Genomic DNA, 15,807 nt, shown 5'->3' on the forward strand with positions numbered 1-15,807 from the left:
CAAACTGAAATGAATGACAGCCCTTCATTAATAAATTAGATGCTACTAAAAAAGTGAAATATGTTGTTTATATATATATTTATATATATATATATATATATATATATATGTTATTTGTCTTTTGTCATAATTCAAAATGCACATGCTTAATCTGTAGAGGGATCTTTCCGAAACAGGAGTGAAACTGAAAAGAGCAACTCCACAAACCCAGTGACATGATGACTTTACAATCTTTACAGTTAAATAGTTTATTACATTTTTCAATAAAAGGCTCAGAAAGAGCCCACAAGCTTACAATTTTCTTTGGCAGAAATACTCTGATTTAAACACAATGAAAAGACTTGCATGGGTTCAAGAAGGGTGACAAAAGCACTGTTTTTTGCTGTCATTGGAACATTATCAAATTATGTGTCCAAAACAAATGAATCTGAATGGAAGTAGTTAAAATACTGAAGTAAACCAGTCCAATTCTTTTAAAGATATTATTGCTAGCAGTATCCTCCCCCATTCGAAATCTGCATTGGGAGATAGGGACCCACTTCAAGTAAATGAGTCACTTTTGCTTCCTAGCCAGAACAATTAAACTTCTTGTATAAAACATGACCTGAAGCCTGCCCTTCACCACATCATCCCTCCTCAAACTCCCAAAGGTCAGCTCTGACATTTAACAGCTCACAAATTCAGTTTCTTAGCTCCTGAGGCCAACTTCATGCTTTTCGAACCAAAATTTTTTAACCAAGATTCATATATGCACATGTGTGTGCTTGGACATATGTGAGTATAGCATACATGAATGCACATACACAGCATACACCTACTTTTGTTTCCAGTCTAGTCAGTATTATCAATGCCTTTTTGTCAGTCTTCAGAGATAACATCTTCGTCTCTTTTTTTGCACAAGTGTCATGAATTGTAAAGGTACACATTGTCACACTGAACTCTGTTTCAGTGCCGGTGCCAAGATACGATCCTATCATATGAAACTGCGCAAAACAGATGGTACAAACAAGCCAAAAAACAGTTAATGCATTTTGCAACTTGGTACTTCTTTATTGCTAGCAGCTGAGTAGTTTTAGGTGGTGTTTTTTTTTTTTTTTTTTCCCCAATTGTTATTGATCTCTTGCCATATTGTGCATACAATTCCCTAAAAACATTATCTCATTTCTACGCCACTTTTTAAGATTAGCTCATCTGGGTTATGTACTTCGGTGTGTAGGTGTTGAGTGCTAAATACAACTTAATTTTTCATTTTTAAAAGGCATTCTTAACAATAACAGCTACTTAATTAGTTCGATCTTCTGAGCAATTTATCACACTCTATGCACTGGGATACAAATAAGGCCATCATCTGGCAGGTGCAGTTTGAGGGGTCAGGAGGAGACAATTTTAAGTTATTTCCCCAGTAATTTCCTCACTTTTCCAGAATGCTTCTTTTCCAGTGGTGGTAGGAGTGCAGTAATTTCCTTATAGTAACAGTCATAACTTGAAGTTGTAATTTACAACAAAGACAAATAGAGCATGTCTTTCCCTTACCTGTTCTAGCTCTTTCAGACAAGTTCCCCGGGGTCTAGAAGAACAATGAATCATTTCAGGAACTTGATAAGCCCCAATAAAATTGAAACCACAGATGAAAAGGTTTTTCCTGAGTTTATTCTTCAAAATCAGCTTCCTGGTGATATGCAAACTATACAGCTAAGTTTACCTAATGAAAATAATTTTGGAAATCCAATTCATGATAGCAACAGCAAGTAATAATTGTATATTTTTAAAATACTAGCAAACAACAGGGCTCAGTCCTTTTCTAAGTTTTTAGGGACTTTCTGTCTCCACAATGTCAGAATCTAGGGCCATCAATGTGTCAGAATAGATAGACACATGGACAAGACCCGCTGAAGCTACAAAGATATGCCCATATGGATTTGTTTTTAAGGTGTCAGTGAAAACTACCTTTATTTTTATGATTTATGTATTGAAAAAACTCTTTTCTAAGCAAATAACATATCAAACCAGCCATATTAATGGAGTAAGCTCCATTATGTTCTTGCTAGCCAGATTTCACAAGCTGGCCACAGAGGTCTTGTAAAATTAAACCAACAGCTCATCACAAAACTTCACAGTGTGTGAGAACTTTGAGATGGAGAAGCCCAATTAGATCATCCAGTCCAGCCCACCCTTCACCTCTGCCAATGATACAAACTTCCATGGTGTTCTCATTTTATGCTAGCCCAAGGAAAATGAATTTCATCTCATATAAAAGAAAGAATGTAGGGTCAAGCATAGAGACAGAGGACAGGCTGTACTTGCAATAGCGAATACAATTTTCCCAAACTGCATTGCTTCAATTAAAAAAAAAGTAAAAGTAGGGAAAAAAAATAAAAGAAATGAAAACCCAAATCATCTGAGAAGCTGAACACTTAAGTAATGGGCTATTTTAGTCTATTTGTGAAAATTGCCGACATCAGCAAATGGAGTTATTCTTGGTTTTGAATGACATGGTCTGTTCCCTTCTTGCAGTTGTAATCATGTTATGACATTGAAGTCAATGTTGTTGCTATGCTGTCTGATGGAAAAAGAAAAATCTAGCAGGTTTTTACAGTCAGCAGATTTTTTTTTTTTTAGGAAAAACAGACTTTCCTATGTCTCTGGTAAATCAGTTTCTCACAGACAATATCCTATCTCTGTTCATTTTGACAGCTCTAATTCTGACTGCTTGCCTTTTAAGTTATTACTTCAGGAAGCACTCTGATTTTCCCTTGTAATGTTCATGTGATTTAAATTATTAAAAAGTGAAAAAATTAACACAGGTTATTTGGGTGGTGTTAGCTGGTTATTTTGAATGGATTTTTCTTTCCTTTTTTCCTTTAATCTTTTGAAATCTGAAGAGTCAGCTTCTAGAATTGTTGAATTAATTGATAGAGGTGAAATTGCTCAGCGCCTCAGCAAACAGAACCCTTACATCTGAATCTACACAACTCTAAGCCCATATTTTTCCCCCTTTCTGGGCAGAGATACTGGATGATGTTTTGCAGAAATCTGCAGGAGATACTTAGCATCTTGAAAAAAAAAAAAAAAAAAGGTCTTCTTTATAAGAATTTTTTCAAGAGAGAACACTAGTATGGGGTGGGATACAGTGATGCTTCAGGGAACGAAGTGTGAGGCTGCATGGTGCTGTGACTGCAGGAGGCAAGCAGTGGGAAAAAAATAAAAGAGACTGGCACCCCCCCTGTATGTTTAATACCACAGCCAAAGCCAGACTACAGCATAGGTCAATAGAAATACCAGGTGCCTGAGACTGGGGCAGCCAAATTAATGCAAACTTTTATCCCTGGCAGGTCAAAATATTTCTAAGACCTCCATAGCTCTTGCCATTTGCAGCAGTGATGCCGATTAAAATGCTTACGGCAACAACAACCCTTCTTTCTCATATTTTGCTTTGGAAGTAATGTATATTAATTGGTATTTGAGCCGAGTTTTCCAAGGGCTCAAGTTGTGTTAAATGAATATACACACACTCTATTTCAAGATATACAGTAAAAATAATGCTCTAAAAATAATGTGTTTCATATGTATGTGTGTATGTTACAAATTAGCTGTTATTTTAAATGTTTCACTATAAAAAGCCCCCATACAACATCAGAGGGGACTGCGGTCCTAAAAGGTATTATACTCTAGAGGTATATTTAAATAATTGCTCGAGTTCTAGTTTTTATTCTGCTGTAATTTAAGTATGTTTTACATGCTAATCAAAATTAAATAAAAATTATTAAGTGTTAATTTACATTTAATTCTTTTTCAGTAAAATAATATTGCATTTCCATGGTTCACTGTATAATACACAGAACGAAACAAAAAAGAACATTCTAATATAGGAGCTATACAGGAGAACACTCCCTGTTCAAGTTATACAAAAAAAACCCACTCCAAAAACATGCAACTACTCTCATACCATACAGTCTGCTCTTTTCCTTTGTCAGCTGAACATGGCTTAACCTCTCACTCATGAAAATTATCACTTTAGAAAAATATCATTGACTGAGCCAACATACTTAAACATGGTATGAGTGAGGGATGAACAGATTCAAGTTATTCACGAGGGATCTGCAGAGTTTTTAAAGAAGTAACAGTGTTGTGTTCTTTCCAGTAGAAATCAGACAGCACAGAACAACCCAGAAGAGTTGTTTTACAGCAGAAAATTAGGTTGTCAGGTAAATAGAATTTTTCCTCCTAAATTGCCCAGAAAACTCTGATTTTATTTTTAAAAATAGTCAAAGCTGAAATATTGTGGGAATAACTGCTGTCCTCATCTTTCAGAAGAGTCTTGATTGGTTTAGGTACCCTTTCTCCATTTTTCATGGTTCAACAAGTTCATGGACTTCAAGTCCATGCACGGAGGCAGCCCGTGGGACAGACTAGGCGATTTGTTTGACCTCCATATCTGGAAGAAGTCTCTAGACTGTTGAAGTCTGTTCAGAACAGAAACACTGGACTAAAACAAGACAGCAATACAAAAGCTTCTGAATCCAAAATATTTCAAGTTTTTTTGTACTATTTCTGAATTCTAATTAAAAGGCTATACATTTCATGTTTCTTCTGAATGCTTGGCTTTTGCCACACAATCATTGTTGAATTTGTTTGCTCTTTGTTTGCTTTTTACAATTTTACTTGTAATTAATTTTATGGCAGTCTTTACAAACACTAAAATGATCACAAGCAAAACCCTCTAAGCATCTTCGACTCTTCAGCATCCAGACTAACCTGGCAGTTGCCTCCTTGTGTCACCACACAATGTCTTTTTCTCCTGGTCTAAGATAGAAGTGATTAGTAGGCTGAAGTAGTAATTAGTAATTGAGTAGTACCAGCCACTAAGAAATTAATAAAATATGAATGGAGAGTAAATTTCTTCCAAAACTCTCTGTGTGAACAGTTTGCACCCTATTGCAGGTGGTGGATGGGATTTCCTTTATTATTTGAGATTTCATAACAAGATACTTCACTAAATGATTTCTCTTCAGTTGGTCTGGATCCATACAATTCTACTGCAGCAATAAAATTAATTATATCCCCTTATGTTATATACTGAATTATGACTGAATTACATTATGGCTGAATTATGACTGAATTATATCACCTTATATTATAACAATTACAATTGAAAAAAACCAGATGGCCAGCTAACATAACTAACACCCAACAACTGTCTGCAATTCTTGCATGTTACTTGAATTTGCAAGGCATCTTTGAAATGTTGCCTTTTTGCATCATGTATGCTGACAGTGTGTTTTATGGTCCCATTTTCCTCTAAGGCCTGAATTTTCAGGATGAAAGTTAACTGGTCTGTCAAGCTCCACTGTGAAAACCCTTGCACAGATGAGTAACCAGTGGCACTCTACAAGTGTAAAGCTATTTGGGTATGATGGAGTAAGGACTGAAGTCATTGCCAAAGACACTGTTTTTCTTGTAAAACATGAGGAATGGCCATCTATGGCAGTGGCTTGGAAACACAGGATATCTTTTTGAAGGGTCTATTCAGACAACATGCTTCTGGAGAAGCTTTAGTTTGCAGAGCCTACTTAGGACACCAGGGACCTTTTCTTGATTAATGCCTATAGATCCTTTAATAGTGCAGTCAATCAATAATAACACCCAATAGTATCTACATGGTTACTCTTTGACTGCTTGATTTTCACCAGGCACAGAAGAGCTAGTTAAGATCACAACTGCTTCATACACAGTATTGCTCCCAAGATAACATGAAAAGACATTATAAAACTGCACAGAAGCATTCACACTTTGCCTGCAATGCATCGTTTGATGCTTTGCATTACTAAACAGGATATAAGAACTATCTGAAATACAGAGAGCCATCACAACAGTAAAAGGCTTGTGCTGGGCTAAGGAAGCCCAACAGAAAACAGGGTTATCCCACTTTCGGGACCTGGACTAACACCTCTGCGCTGCACTGCTTGCTGCTACGTAGTGCCTTCTGCTAACTACCATGTACCTATTTCCTCACAGACCCACAACGAATAAAGTATGGGATGTGTGTTGTTTGTGAATGATGGTGAATACATGTCTTTGGCAGAGACCCTCCTGTGACATATTACATGCAACTCTAAAAACCAAAAGGGAAAAGAAGAGAGGCAGGAAAATATACCCATTTTATCCCCTTCCATTCTCATAAGATTAGCCATTACCATATGGGATCTTGTTTTGTAGGGCTTTGGATCAGAATCAAGGATTTTGTTTCTTCAGTTTTAAGAACTTTTCATCACTTTTTCCTTCTAGCCTGAAAATGCAACCTTAAATACTTTACCAGGGAAAGCTTTGGTGTTTGAAAAATAATTTTAGTCTGTGCCAGCATCTGCATTTGAAATCACCGTCAATTCTGATTCAGTTCTGAATCCCACAAAGGAATATTAATTTTCACCAGGAATCGTCTTTGCTTACATATGTACACCTAGTGCATGGGGCTGAAGAAAGAGTGGGGAATTCTCCATTACTTGAGAGCATCCCTTCTGTTGTTTGTTCTTCTCTGATTCCCTCCCTACCCTGTAAGGTACAAAGACAGAAAAATGTGCTCTACTAGAAGATTCCTTTGGCCCACAGTTAGGGTGAAAATCACAGTTTTGGATTACTGAGCAATGAATACAGAATGTGAACTAATTAACAGGGATGGGAGAGGTATCTCTGGTAAATGACTATTAATATGACTATTGTGTAACAGACAAGCATGTGCAGGACCGCAGTGTGTGGGAGGCTGGAACATGGGATTTGCTCTGTTAGGTCAGGACAGCTTTGCACTGAGCCGAGTATTCTCCTGCCATCCGTCTTCAATGTGTGTTGCATCTGGATAATGCGAAAAACCACAACAATGAACCCACCCTATTGTGCAGTTCTGAAGAAGGAGTGAGCCGGAGGTGAAACTCCCTCCTGATCTCTGAGTGAAGAATGCAGTTTAACTTCACTTCTTCTGTATCTCCAAGTATGGTTACAAAACCACCCAGCCCAAATTCTATCCTTACCTAAGATCTTTACACCTTACTGTTCCTCCTTCTTCCACGGTCATTCAGTGTAAAGTGGTTTTATCTGGCATGCATTCTGCATTTTAAAACTGCTTATATCTCACAAAACTGGTATGCAGGCTTAGGTTTCTGATTCATGAGCTGTGCTGGATTCGAATGTGACCACTGAAGATGCTACTGCCCACAGCTGTCCTGTGTACCCTCAAGCTGGGAATTATCAAAAATATCTCAGGGAGAGCAGAACAAGTAGTGTCTGCTCTTCATTAGTCACAGTTCCTGGTCAAAAAATCTACAATTTATACCATTTGTATTAATTTGTTGACTGGCAGCAGAGGAATGTACACGTTCTCCTCCTGCTGTTCCTGCTGTAGTATCAGTATCCTGCAACAGAGTGTAGATGAGTGTGGTCCTAACTTTGCACAGTCACAACCAGCTTGGCTTCTGGGTCAGCTGTTTCACGATTTTATATACTTCTAGGTAGAAACATCTTGTCTGAATCAGCTGCTTTCAGACAAATTTTGCTGTGCTGAAGGTAGACGTTTATTTTAGCTCTTTCCATCTTGTTAACATAATGCTTAACTTTCTGTATGGTTTGTGTAGTTGTATATACATGTGTATATGTTAATGCTTTAGTGAAAAAAATAATAGAACTGACGCTCAAATTTTAACCTCTGGGGCTTTTGAAATTTATGTAATTGATTATTTGGTGTCCAGAAATATTTCTTTTCTGTAGAAGGTGATTTATAACCTTAGCTTTAACATAAATCTTGGATACAGTTCAAGCTTCCACTTGAGTGGCTGATACTCTTTAAACAAAAGACTGAAATGATGACAGCTACTGTATAATGGACTTCTGTGATTAATTTTCAGATGATTGATCATCTGTCCAAAAACTTTTGAACTTCTGATATTTTCCAATATTTTCATGACTAAACTGTAAGTTAGCCTGAATATCCGTGAACAACAGATGGCACGAGTTTAAGAACAAACAATAAAATATACTCTGAAATAATTTCACAGAAGTGCTTGCACACTATTTTTATCAATTGATCAATTCTAATTTTCTGTCAGAGGTGAAAAATTAGCTGTTACCTAACTGACTTCCACATGGGTCTAAACGCAGTCTACAGAGTCAATATGAGATTTTTGCCTTGCTTTCAGTGGGGTTTGCATCAGACCTTAAAAGGAAAACCCTTCTGATTTCTATAGGACTTTCCCCTAAGGACATAGTTGCTCACAAGGGCAAAATCCTAACAAATCCTCAAATGCTCTAAAACACTGCCAGCAATCTGAGACCAAGAGATACAGCACTTCTGTTTATTATTTGTTTTCTGTGACAGCTCAGCCATACTGAAGATTCCAGTCTGTATGAAATACAAGTTTATTTCCAGTTTTAAAAATTGAACTCTGCATTCTTCAATAAATGGTGGCAGGAGCCACTCCTGTTAAAAAGACATTGTTGTCTCATTTCATTCCACAGCTGCTGTCTTTGTTTTTTTTTTTTTTTTTTTTTTTTTTTTCTCAGAACAGAAATGTTCATAAGAACAAAGTCATCATTAAGAAATAATAGCATGATGAAGAAAGTGGAGAGTTTTTAAGGCCCTCAAAGGAATGGTAGGGTTACCAGGAGTTAACTGAATATTAACAAGAGAGACAAGGAGCATTAGACAGAGGAAAGATTTGAGGGCAGGATGCTGTTGTTCCTGGTCTGGACCTAACAGCCACTATCAATCACAAACATTGTGTCATGCTGGAAGAGTGCAGGAGTAGTGTGTTCAGTGACACCACAGGAAAGAATCTTACCTCAGTTAATAATCTTACATTTAGGTTAACAGTTCACCTGGATAATTGCATTGTATTCTTCTGTCACCTGATGCTTGTTCCCAAGATATAATGGAATTTTTATTCTTGTTATATTACAGGCAAAGCTGCAAGTTCCCTTTTCATTAAGAGCTTTTTGCAGAAGTTGAAAAAGGATGTGAAAAATGTACTTGATATGCAAACATATTCCTAAAAAAAAAAAAAAAAGAAAAAAAAGATAAGGTTTACCAAGTGCTGGAATCCAATCAAGTTAAATGAAAGTAAATGGAAATAACCAAAGAACGGAAACTGTGGACCCCAGCCAGTAGTTCATACCCTTGTGAGTGGTGCCTCTGAGGTCCATGGTCTAATTTATTCTTGGTATAATTCCATGGATAAATATGCACTCTTGAGACTTCTCTGCGGGATGCAGGTTCCAAGTCTCTATCAATAATGAAAGCTGAATTGCAAATCAAGAAAACACACAGTAAGAACTAGAAGAATCTTCTGATATATCAACATGTTAATAGATGGAGATTTTCAACACATCACATGCCACAACACATAAAATATATTTATTATTAAATGAGTAGATGATACATGGCCCTTGCAACAGTTGGGTGTTATCAAAAGTTTATTCATAACTTTTCACTGCAAAATCAGTAAGTCTCCACTGCATTTTTTCCCTCATCTGCTTTATCCTAGTTGCTTGTGTATAAATAAACATAGCTTTAGCACATTGTTTTAGTGTCATTGCTACATTTTAGGATACATATACATCATAAAAAAAAAAGGTGACATTCTATTGTTTTGTGAGATTTCTAGTCACAGACTAAAACAATATTAATTTTTCCCTTTTCTTCATATATTAGTCACTTTAATGGATGCCACAACATTTTCAAAGAAATAATAATAGATTTCCTTCAGTTTTTTAAGTGTGTGACTGCAGACAACAAGTCAAGTTCTTTGGCATCATTTAATGGGTGCTGCACAGTTGGTGACATCCTGATTTGCAGCTAGCAGGTTAAATGTTCTCAGTTGAACGAGTGATAATTTCTCTTTTTGGAAAGATGGTAGTGGCAAATACAATGCAATGTTGTTTTATTTCTCATTTTTAATAATTATATCCAAAATAAAACAGATATTTAACTGAGAAATGAAGACAGCAAGACACAATTCCTGCTTCAGTGAACTTGCATCTAATATTTCATCGTGGTTTTGAACAGAGATGAATGCTGCAGACAAAAAAAAAGAATAATCTGTGCAGTTTTAGGGTCAGTTAGGCATTCTCGGGAATCATTTTCTGTGTTTTTCAGCAAGAAGAGCACTTACCATATATGTTCATAATATTTACATACCATACTGCTCTTAGTTGTAAAATCTCAGGGTCATATTGTCACACGCCTTGGAGGATTAGTGGGAAAGTTACTCACTTGTAGCTTGGTGCCTGCTTGTCTGCACATACATTGCAAAACAAAAGGAAATCCCCTTCAGTTCAACTGATGCCAACGACTTTCCTTCCTAACAGTAATAGAGAAGGTCGACTTTGGTGTAAGTCTGCTGACATAGGATTTATTAACATTTTGGTAAGTTTTCCAAAATTAATAAATTCATATTTAAAAAAATACTTTCAGAAGTACCTTGAAGATTTAGGAGCAGAAATCCCATGAGTAAGGGATTTATGAACCCAGACTGCATAGGTTATATTTTTCTTAAAAGCATCCTTGGGAAGCTTCCCCGATCACTAGCCTCTCCCACTTTCTTTACATCAAGAAGAGGCTCAGATGCAGCTGGAACATGCTCTCCCACACTTCTGTGAGTGCTCAGTGCTGGCAAGGCTGGTGGGAAGCAGCCTGGAAGCTGTCCATTAGGTATCTGGATAGACAGGAGGATACCAGGAGGTGCAAGGCAGAGCTGATGACCGCTCCAGGAACCTTTCCTCCATGGCAGGAAGGGCTTTGACAGGATTTTTCTGAGGTGCCCCATCAAATTTCTTAAAAATTCTGGTTTGTGCTCAAAAATAGCTTGAAAAACTCACCTTCAGTTCTGCCCTCTGACACGCTGAATGCTATGGGTGAAAAAAAGAACTGAAGAATCTAAGGGAAAGGTCATATTACCATTGTTATAACCGCTAAATTATGCATTATGTGTCCATGTTCATGGCTCCGTTCACTATTGCCAAACCCCTTTGTTTTCAGTTAATATCACAAACTTTTAAATTTATAACCAGTCATCTGCACATCGGGTAACTGGTATATCAATAATTCTGCAATCAAACAAGTGTTAGAAATTTTACAGATTTACATATTTATTACTCTCTGAAAGTTTACAGCTGCTCTTTTGCTCAAGTTTGCCAAAAAAGCAAAAATTTTCTCCTTCCCTTCCCTTCCCTTCCCTTCCCTTCCCTTCCCTTCCCTTCCCTTCCCTTCCCTTCACTTCTTTTTCTTATCTACATTTTTTTCTTGGATACTTCCCTAGCAATCCCTTTTGAGGTAAAAGGAGAAATAATCTCTGAAGAATTACTAGAGCTTTTCTCAACCCTAAAAAGAGAATTAAAATAACTGTAATATCAACGAAAGTGACTGTGATACTGCCAAAGAGAAATTATTATTACAAGGCCTTTAGCTGTTAGCATAATGAAATAGATCTTGGATTTCTGTTACCCACAACAGCCTTTAATGGAAAAAAGCCACACCCTGCTAATGTCTCTGAACTTAAGGGATGCAAAAAAACAATGATAAGGGAGACCACACAATTCTGTACAGAGTACTGTGTTCCAAAAGTTTAACAAATAAGGGCATTGTAGAGCAAATCCTGCTGGTAGTTCTCATAAGTAAAAGATGACTTCATTTATTATTTTACAGAATGACATTCTCTTATTCAAGTAATTAGTACATATGTTGGAGGACTCAGCTCATGATACAGTCCTAAAAATTTACATTTTTTGCACAATACTTCCAGATTGCATGATGATTGAAGGGGAACTAAGATGAACTGATTTTTAAACATCCCAAGTGAACAGCTCACCATGAAAACTGTGTTTTACATAGATTTGCATCCCCCAAAAGATATGTCCTTACAGTGACCTGACAGCAATGCAATGGACCCTTATGATAAGACTGTGAAGAGCCCACTAAGTTACAGATTAATTTGCTATCTACAAGTAAGTATTAATCTACTGTCATTACAATGGGAGCAGAATGACCACATCTGTGTGAGTCAGGTCTTTAGAGACCATGTTAATGTCTGCACTGAAACTACACAACAAGTAAATGTCAGAGACACATGGCCTCTTGCAGAGTATTTTGAGTTTATTTGCTGATGCTGTGCTAGCAGTTAGTGTGAACATCATCTGATATTGTACCTGTGGTGCTCAAACTTCTTCCCATTGCCTTTAACTCTGCAACTGTTGGTAAACAAGTTTGGTAAATGGAAATTCTCTCCAAGCTTCTTGGCACCTTCCTATTTTTTATCCTTTTTCTATCAGTATTCATACATTCTTTCTTTGTACTGTTTGAGCTGAGAAGCCCTTTTAAGTTAGACTATAGTGATCTGATCACTGCAGAGGCAAGCAAGGGATGCTTTCCTGGAGGGTAACATTGCAGACAGCCAAGAGGGATAATACTTTGCTTGTTTTTACCTTCCTCTTACAAATCAGGTGTTGGATTCATGATGTAAGATTTCATGGACCAACGGTCTGATCCGATAAGGCAAGTCGTATGTTCCTTCTTACATTGCATGGCTGAGATTTGATTTAAAGGTTTAAAATATACACTAAATTGAATAGCACATGAGGAATCTTGAATACATAGTGTTAGCTTTTTTGTTGTTGTTGTTGTTTGGTAGCTAAAGACTTTAATTAGTGCACAAAAGGAATGCCAGAATAGTGTGAATCAGATGGGCTGAATGCATGCAATGTAGCAATAAAAGAGAAGCCCCTCTTCAGAACTGAAGTAGCTGATGAAATAAAAGTCAGTTTTCAGGCAGCTGTGAAGTTGACAGAAGAGCCTTTGTAACACTATAACCACCACCTCCTGCATGGGACAACCTCAGAACATTTCTGAATCATCTTTGGGATATATAGAAGCCAAAGGCTGATAAAGAGATGAGTCGGTTTCCTCAGAGACTTGTAGGGGATTTCTCTGTCCTCTGTTTTCTGTTCTCTTTTGTTTGACTATGGTTTTAACTCTCAGGGGAAGCCCTGGTGGAGAGACCTTGCAGTTGCTATTGCAATAGGTTTAAAAAAAAAAAAAAACCAACACCCAAACAACAACAAAAAACCCTAGCATCTTTTTATTTAAAGCCAAAAGTTTATAAGCTGATTTACAGAAACATTCCAAAGGAAGAACAAAGAGTGAAAAGATTCTGCTGATGAATGGAAGCTTGTAGTCTCAAAGTAAAGCCAGGCCAATAGTAATTTATTTGGAATATTTGAAATCCTCCTGTGTGTATGAATTTTGTTGGGCATAGACTGAAGTTTGCTTAGTTGCTGTCCTTTAAACAAATGTAGGCACACAGTTACATAGATTGAAAATTTCAGACCTAACCAGGAAATTCAGCCATACAAAACTCCAGCCAGATTTCCAGTGAGGGCCATCAGAATAAATCTTCCGGTCATCTTTGGGAAATATGTGCCTAAATCCCCTGAGTACTTCTGGAAACCTCTGCCATTATGTGTACGTGTGGGAAACTGTGCAACTCTATGTGACTGCAACTCTGCGTCCACAGAACTCGAGGCCATTTCTCATCTTTACAGATGTGTATATCTTGTCCAGGAGCTGTCCCTGTTATTTTTATCACACTTGATATGCTTTACTTTTCCATTGCTTTAGGTTTACAATTGTCAAGAGTCTCTTTACAATAACTTCGTAGAAGATCAGAAAGATATGGACATTACTGCAAACAGTGCTTGTGAAGATGAACTCCACACTTTCTGACCTTGGAAAATGGCCACCACCTAGTTTTCACATGAAAATCATCAATCAAAACATAATTTTTTACTAGTGACGAGGTAAGAGAGGGCAGGATTGAAAATACTCTCACCTAAAGGCTTACTGCAGTATCATCTCAAGCACAGACAGAAGACATTAAAGAAGACGACAGTTTATAAATGTTTTAAGACTGGAGGAGGTGACTGTAACATCTATAGAATTTATAAAAATGTAGATGGTTCTCATAGACAATTAGTGTTCATGACATCAACCATTATAAGCTTTGTAGGGCAGGTCTACAAAGTTTTCTAATGTATATTCATGCATGTTGTATATATAATACATATGTATATTGAATGTCTACCCACAGTGCTTGTAGAGGAAGTAACAGGGATCTTAATAATGATGGAAGGAAATTTTTTCCTTCTCTATACTATATAATGAAGGTCTATAATAGTTCCCAGGAATGGAAGAATCACTAAGAGGCTTCATTTTCTTTTAGTATAGGACAAGTTCCACTCAATGTGGACATACATTATCTGGAAGGGAGAGGATGCATAAATCAGACCTTTACTCTTTCACATGGGTAGAAAGTGCTATGAAGATACCTGGGCAGTGGGGGCCATGTTGTCATTTGCAAATACTGAATGAATGCTGTGTTCCCCACTCTAGTTCTTAATGAAAAATGACTGGGAAAAATAAAAAATAACCCATAGATGTGAAGTGCAAATCAGAAACACTGAGGAAAAACTACCTTAGAAAAGACAGCAAATGTGTCAAACAGTTAACATCACTGTTTACAAGGTCCTTTCTTTTAACCATACCTGTAAGAATAACCTTTAGCTTCGTTCCCCTCCCTTCCCCCTTTCCAGATTTTCTCTGGCTGGAGTCCACATAGCAGAAACGTTACACAAGAAGGAGCTCTTTGCAGAAACTTAGAATGAAGGGTTGGTTGAGGGCATCAAAACAGGGTTTATAATGGAAACTCTTACACTCAGAGTATGGGACAGCTACTTGGGGTTCCACAGTCCAGCAGATTTTATCTGCAACTTATCAAAAGCTGTGCCTATGAAATTGCTATTTGTTGTAACCAACTGTTTACCATTTGTTATTGCCTTTTAAGACTGAGTACAGAAATGCTCTCTGAGTCTCTGTTGGATCATTTAGAATGACTGCTGCATAGTGCTGTGTTTTAATAATTTTCAGAGGCTGGTAGCCAACAGTGAAAAGTACAACCTTCCCATTTAGCAATACCATAAGCACTGTCTTCAGTTAGACTCCAAGGCTAGGCTAAACCTAAGGATATTCACTGGCTGATGATACTCTGGAATAACTTTTCACTTGTACTGTTGTGTTGCTCTTCAGAATTTTTGATATGATACTAGACATTTGGTGGCATTTAGACAGAATGGTTTTTGTCCAAACAATTCTGAATTCCAGGAAGTGACAGGCAGAAAAAAAGGTATGTGTTTTAGGGGGATGCTCAAAGGGAGGAAAAATAAACTCACATCATGAGCTGCTGTCTCTGCTAGAGACAATGTCTTCAGGAGTCCTCCTTCTTCCATTCTGGGGATAACTTTACTTGTCCATGCCCATATTGACTTTCTCAGTGCAGGCAATCCTTCGGTGTTTTCACCTGAGTTATATTCCTGATATTGCAAAAAAATAAAGTTTAACAATATACCTACAGTTGAGCAAACATAATTTTCTAGAAGACCTCTCCTTTCTTTTTCTGTAGGAAACAGGAGGAGGAAGTGGAAGGAAGGGAGGTCCTATGTGCCACTCCCATAACTAGTGAACATTGTTCTCTATTAACTGAGCTCTGGGTGCAGAAACTCATCACTGTTAAGATTTTTCACTAGCTGCTGTGAAGAAGAGCATTAGAAAAAGAGAAAGTGTAGGCTCAATGCTCTGAATGCTGTTTAGGAATTCTCCAGAGAGGAACAGAGAGAACCAGCATGAATAACTGCTAGCAACTTTCTCGTTAATTAAAATCTGACAAGCAGCTGGCAGCTGAAAGGGGGAGCTGTAGGTGGGGGAATCCTGTGGTTCAC

The sequence above is a fragment of the Athene cunicularia genome (genome assembly GCF_003259725.1).
Source record: "Athene cunicularia isolate RWA chromosome 3 unlocalized genomic scaffold, athCun1 chr3_part1, whole genome shotgun sequence".
Lineage (NCBI taxonomy): Eukaryota > Metazoa > Chordata > Aves > Strigiformes > Strigidae > Athene > Athene cunicularia.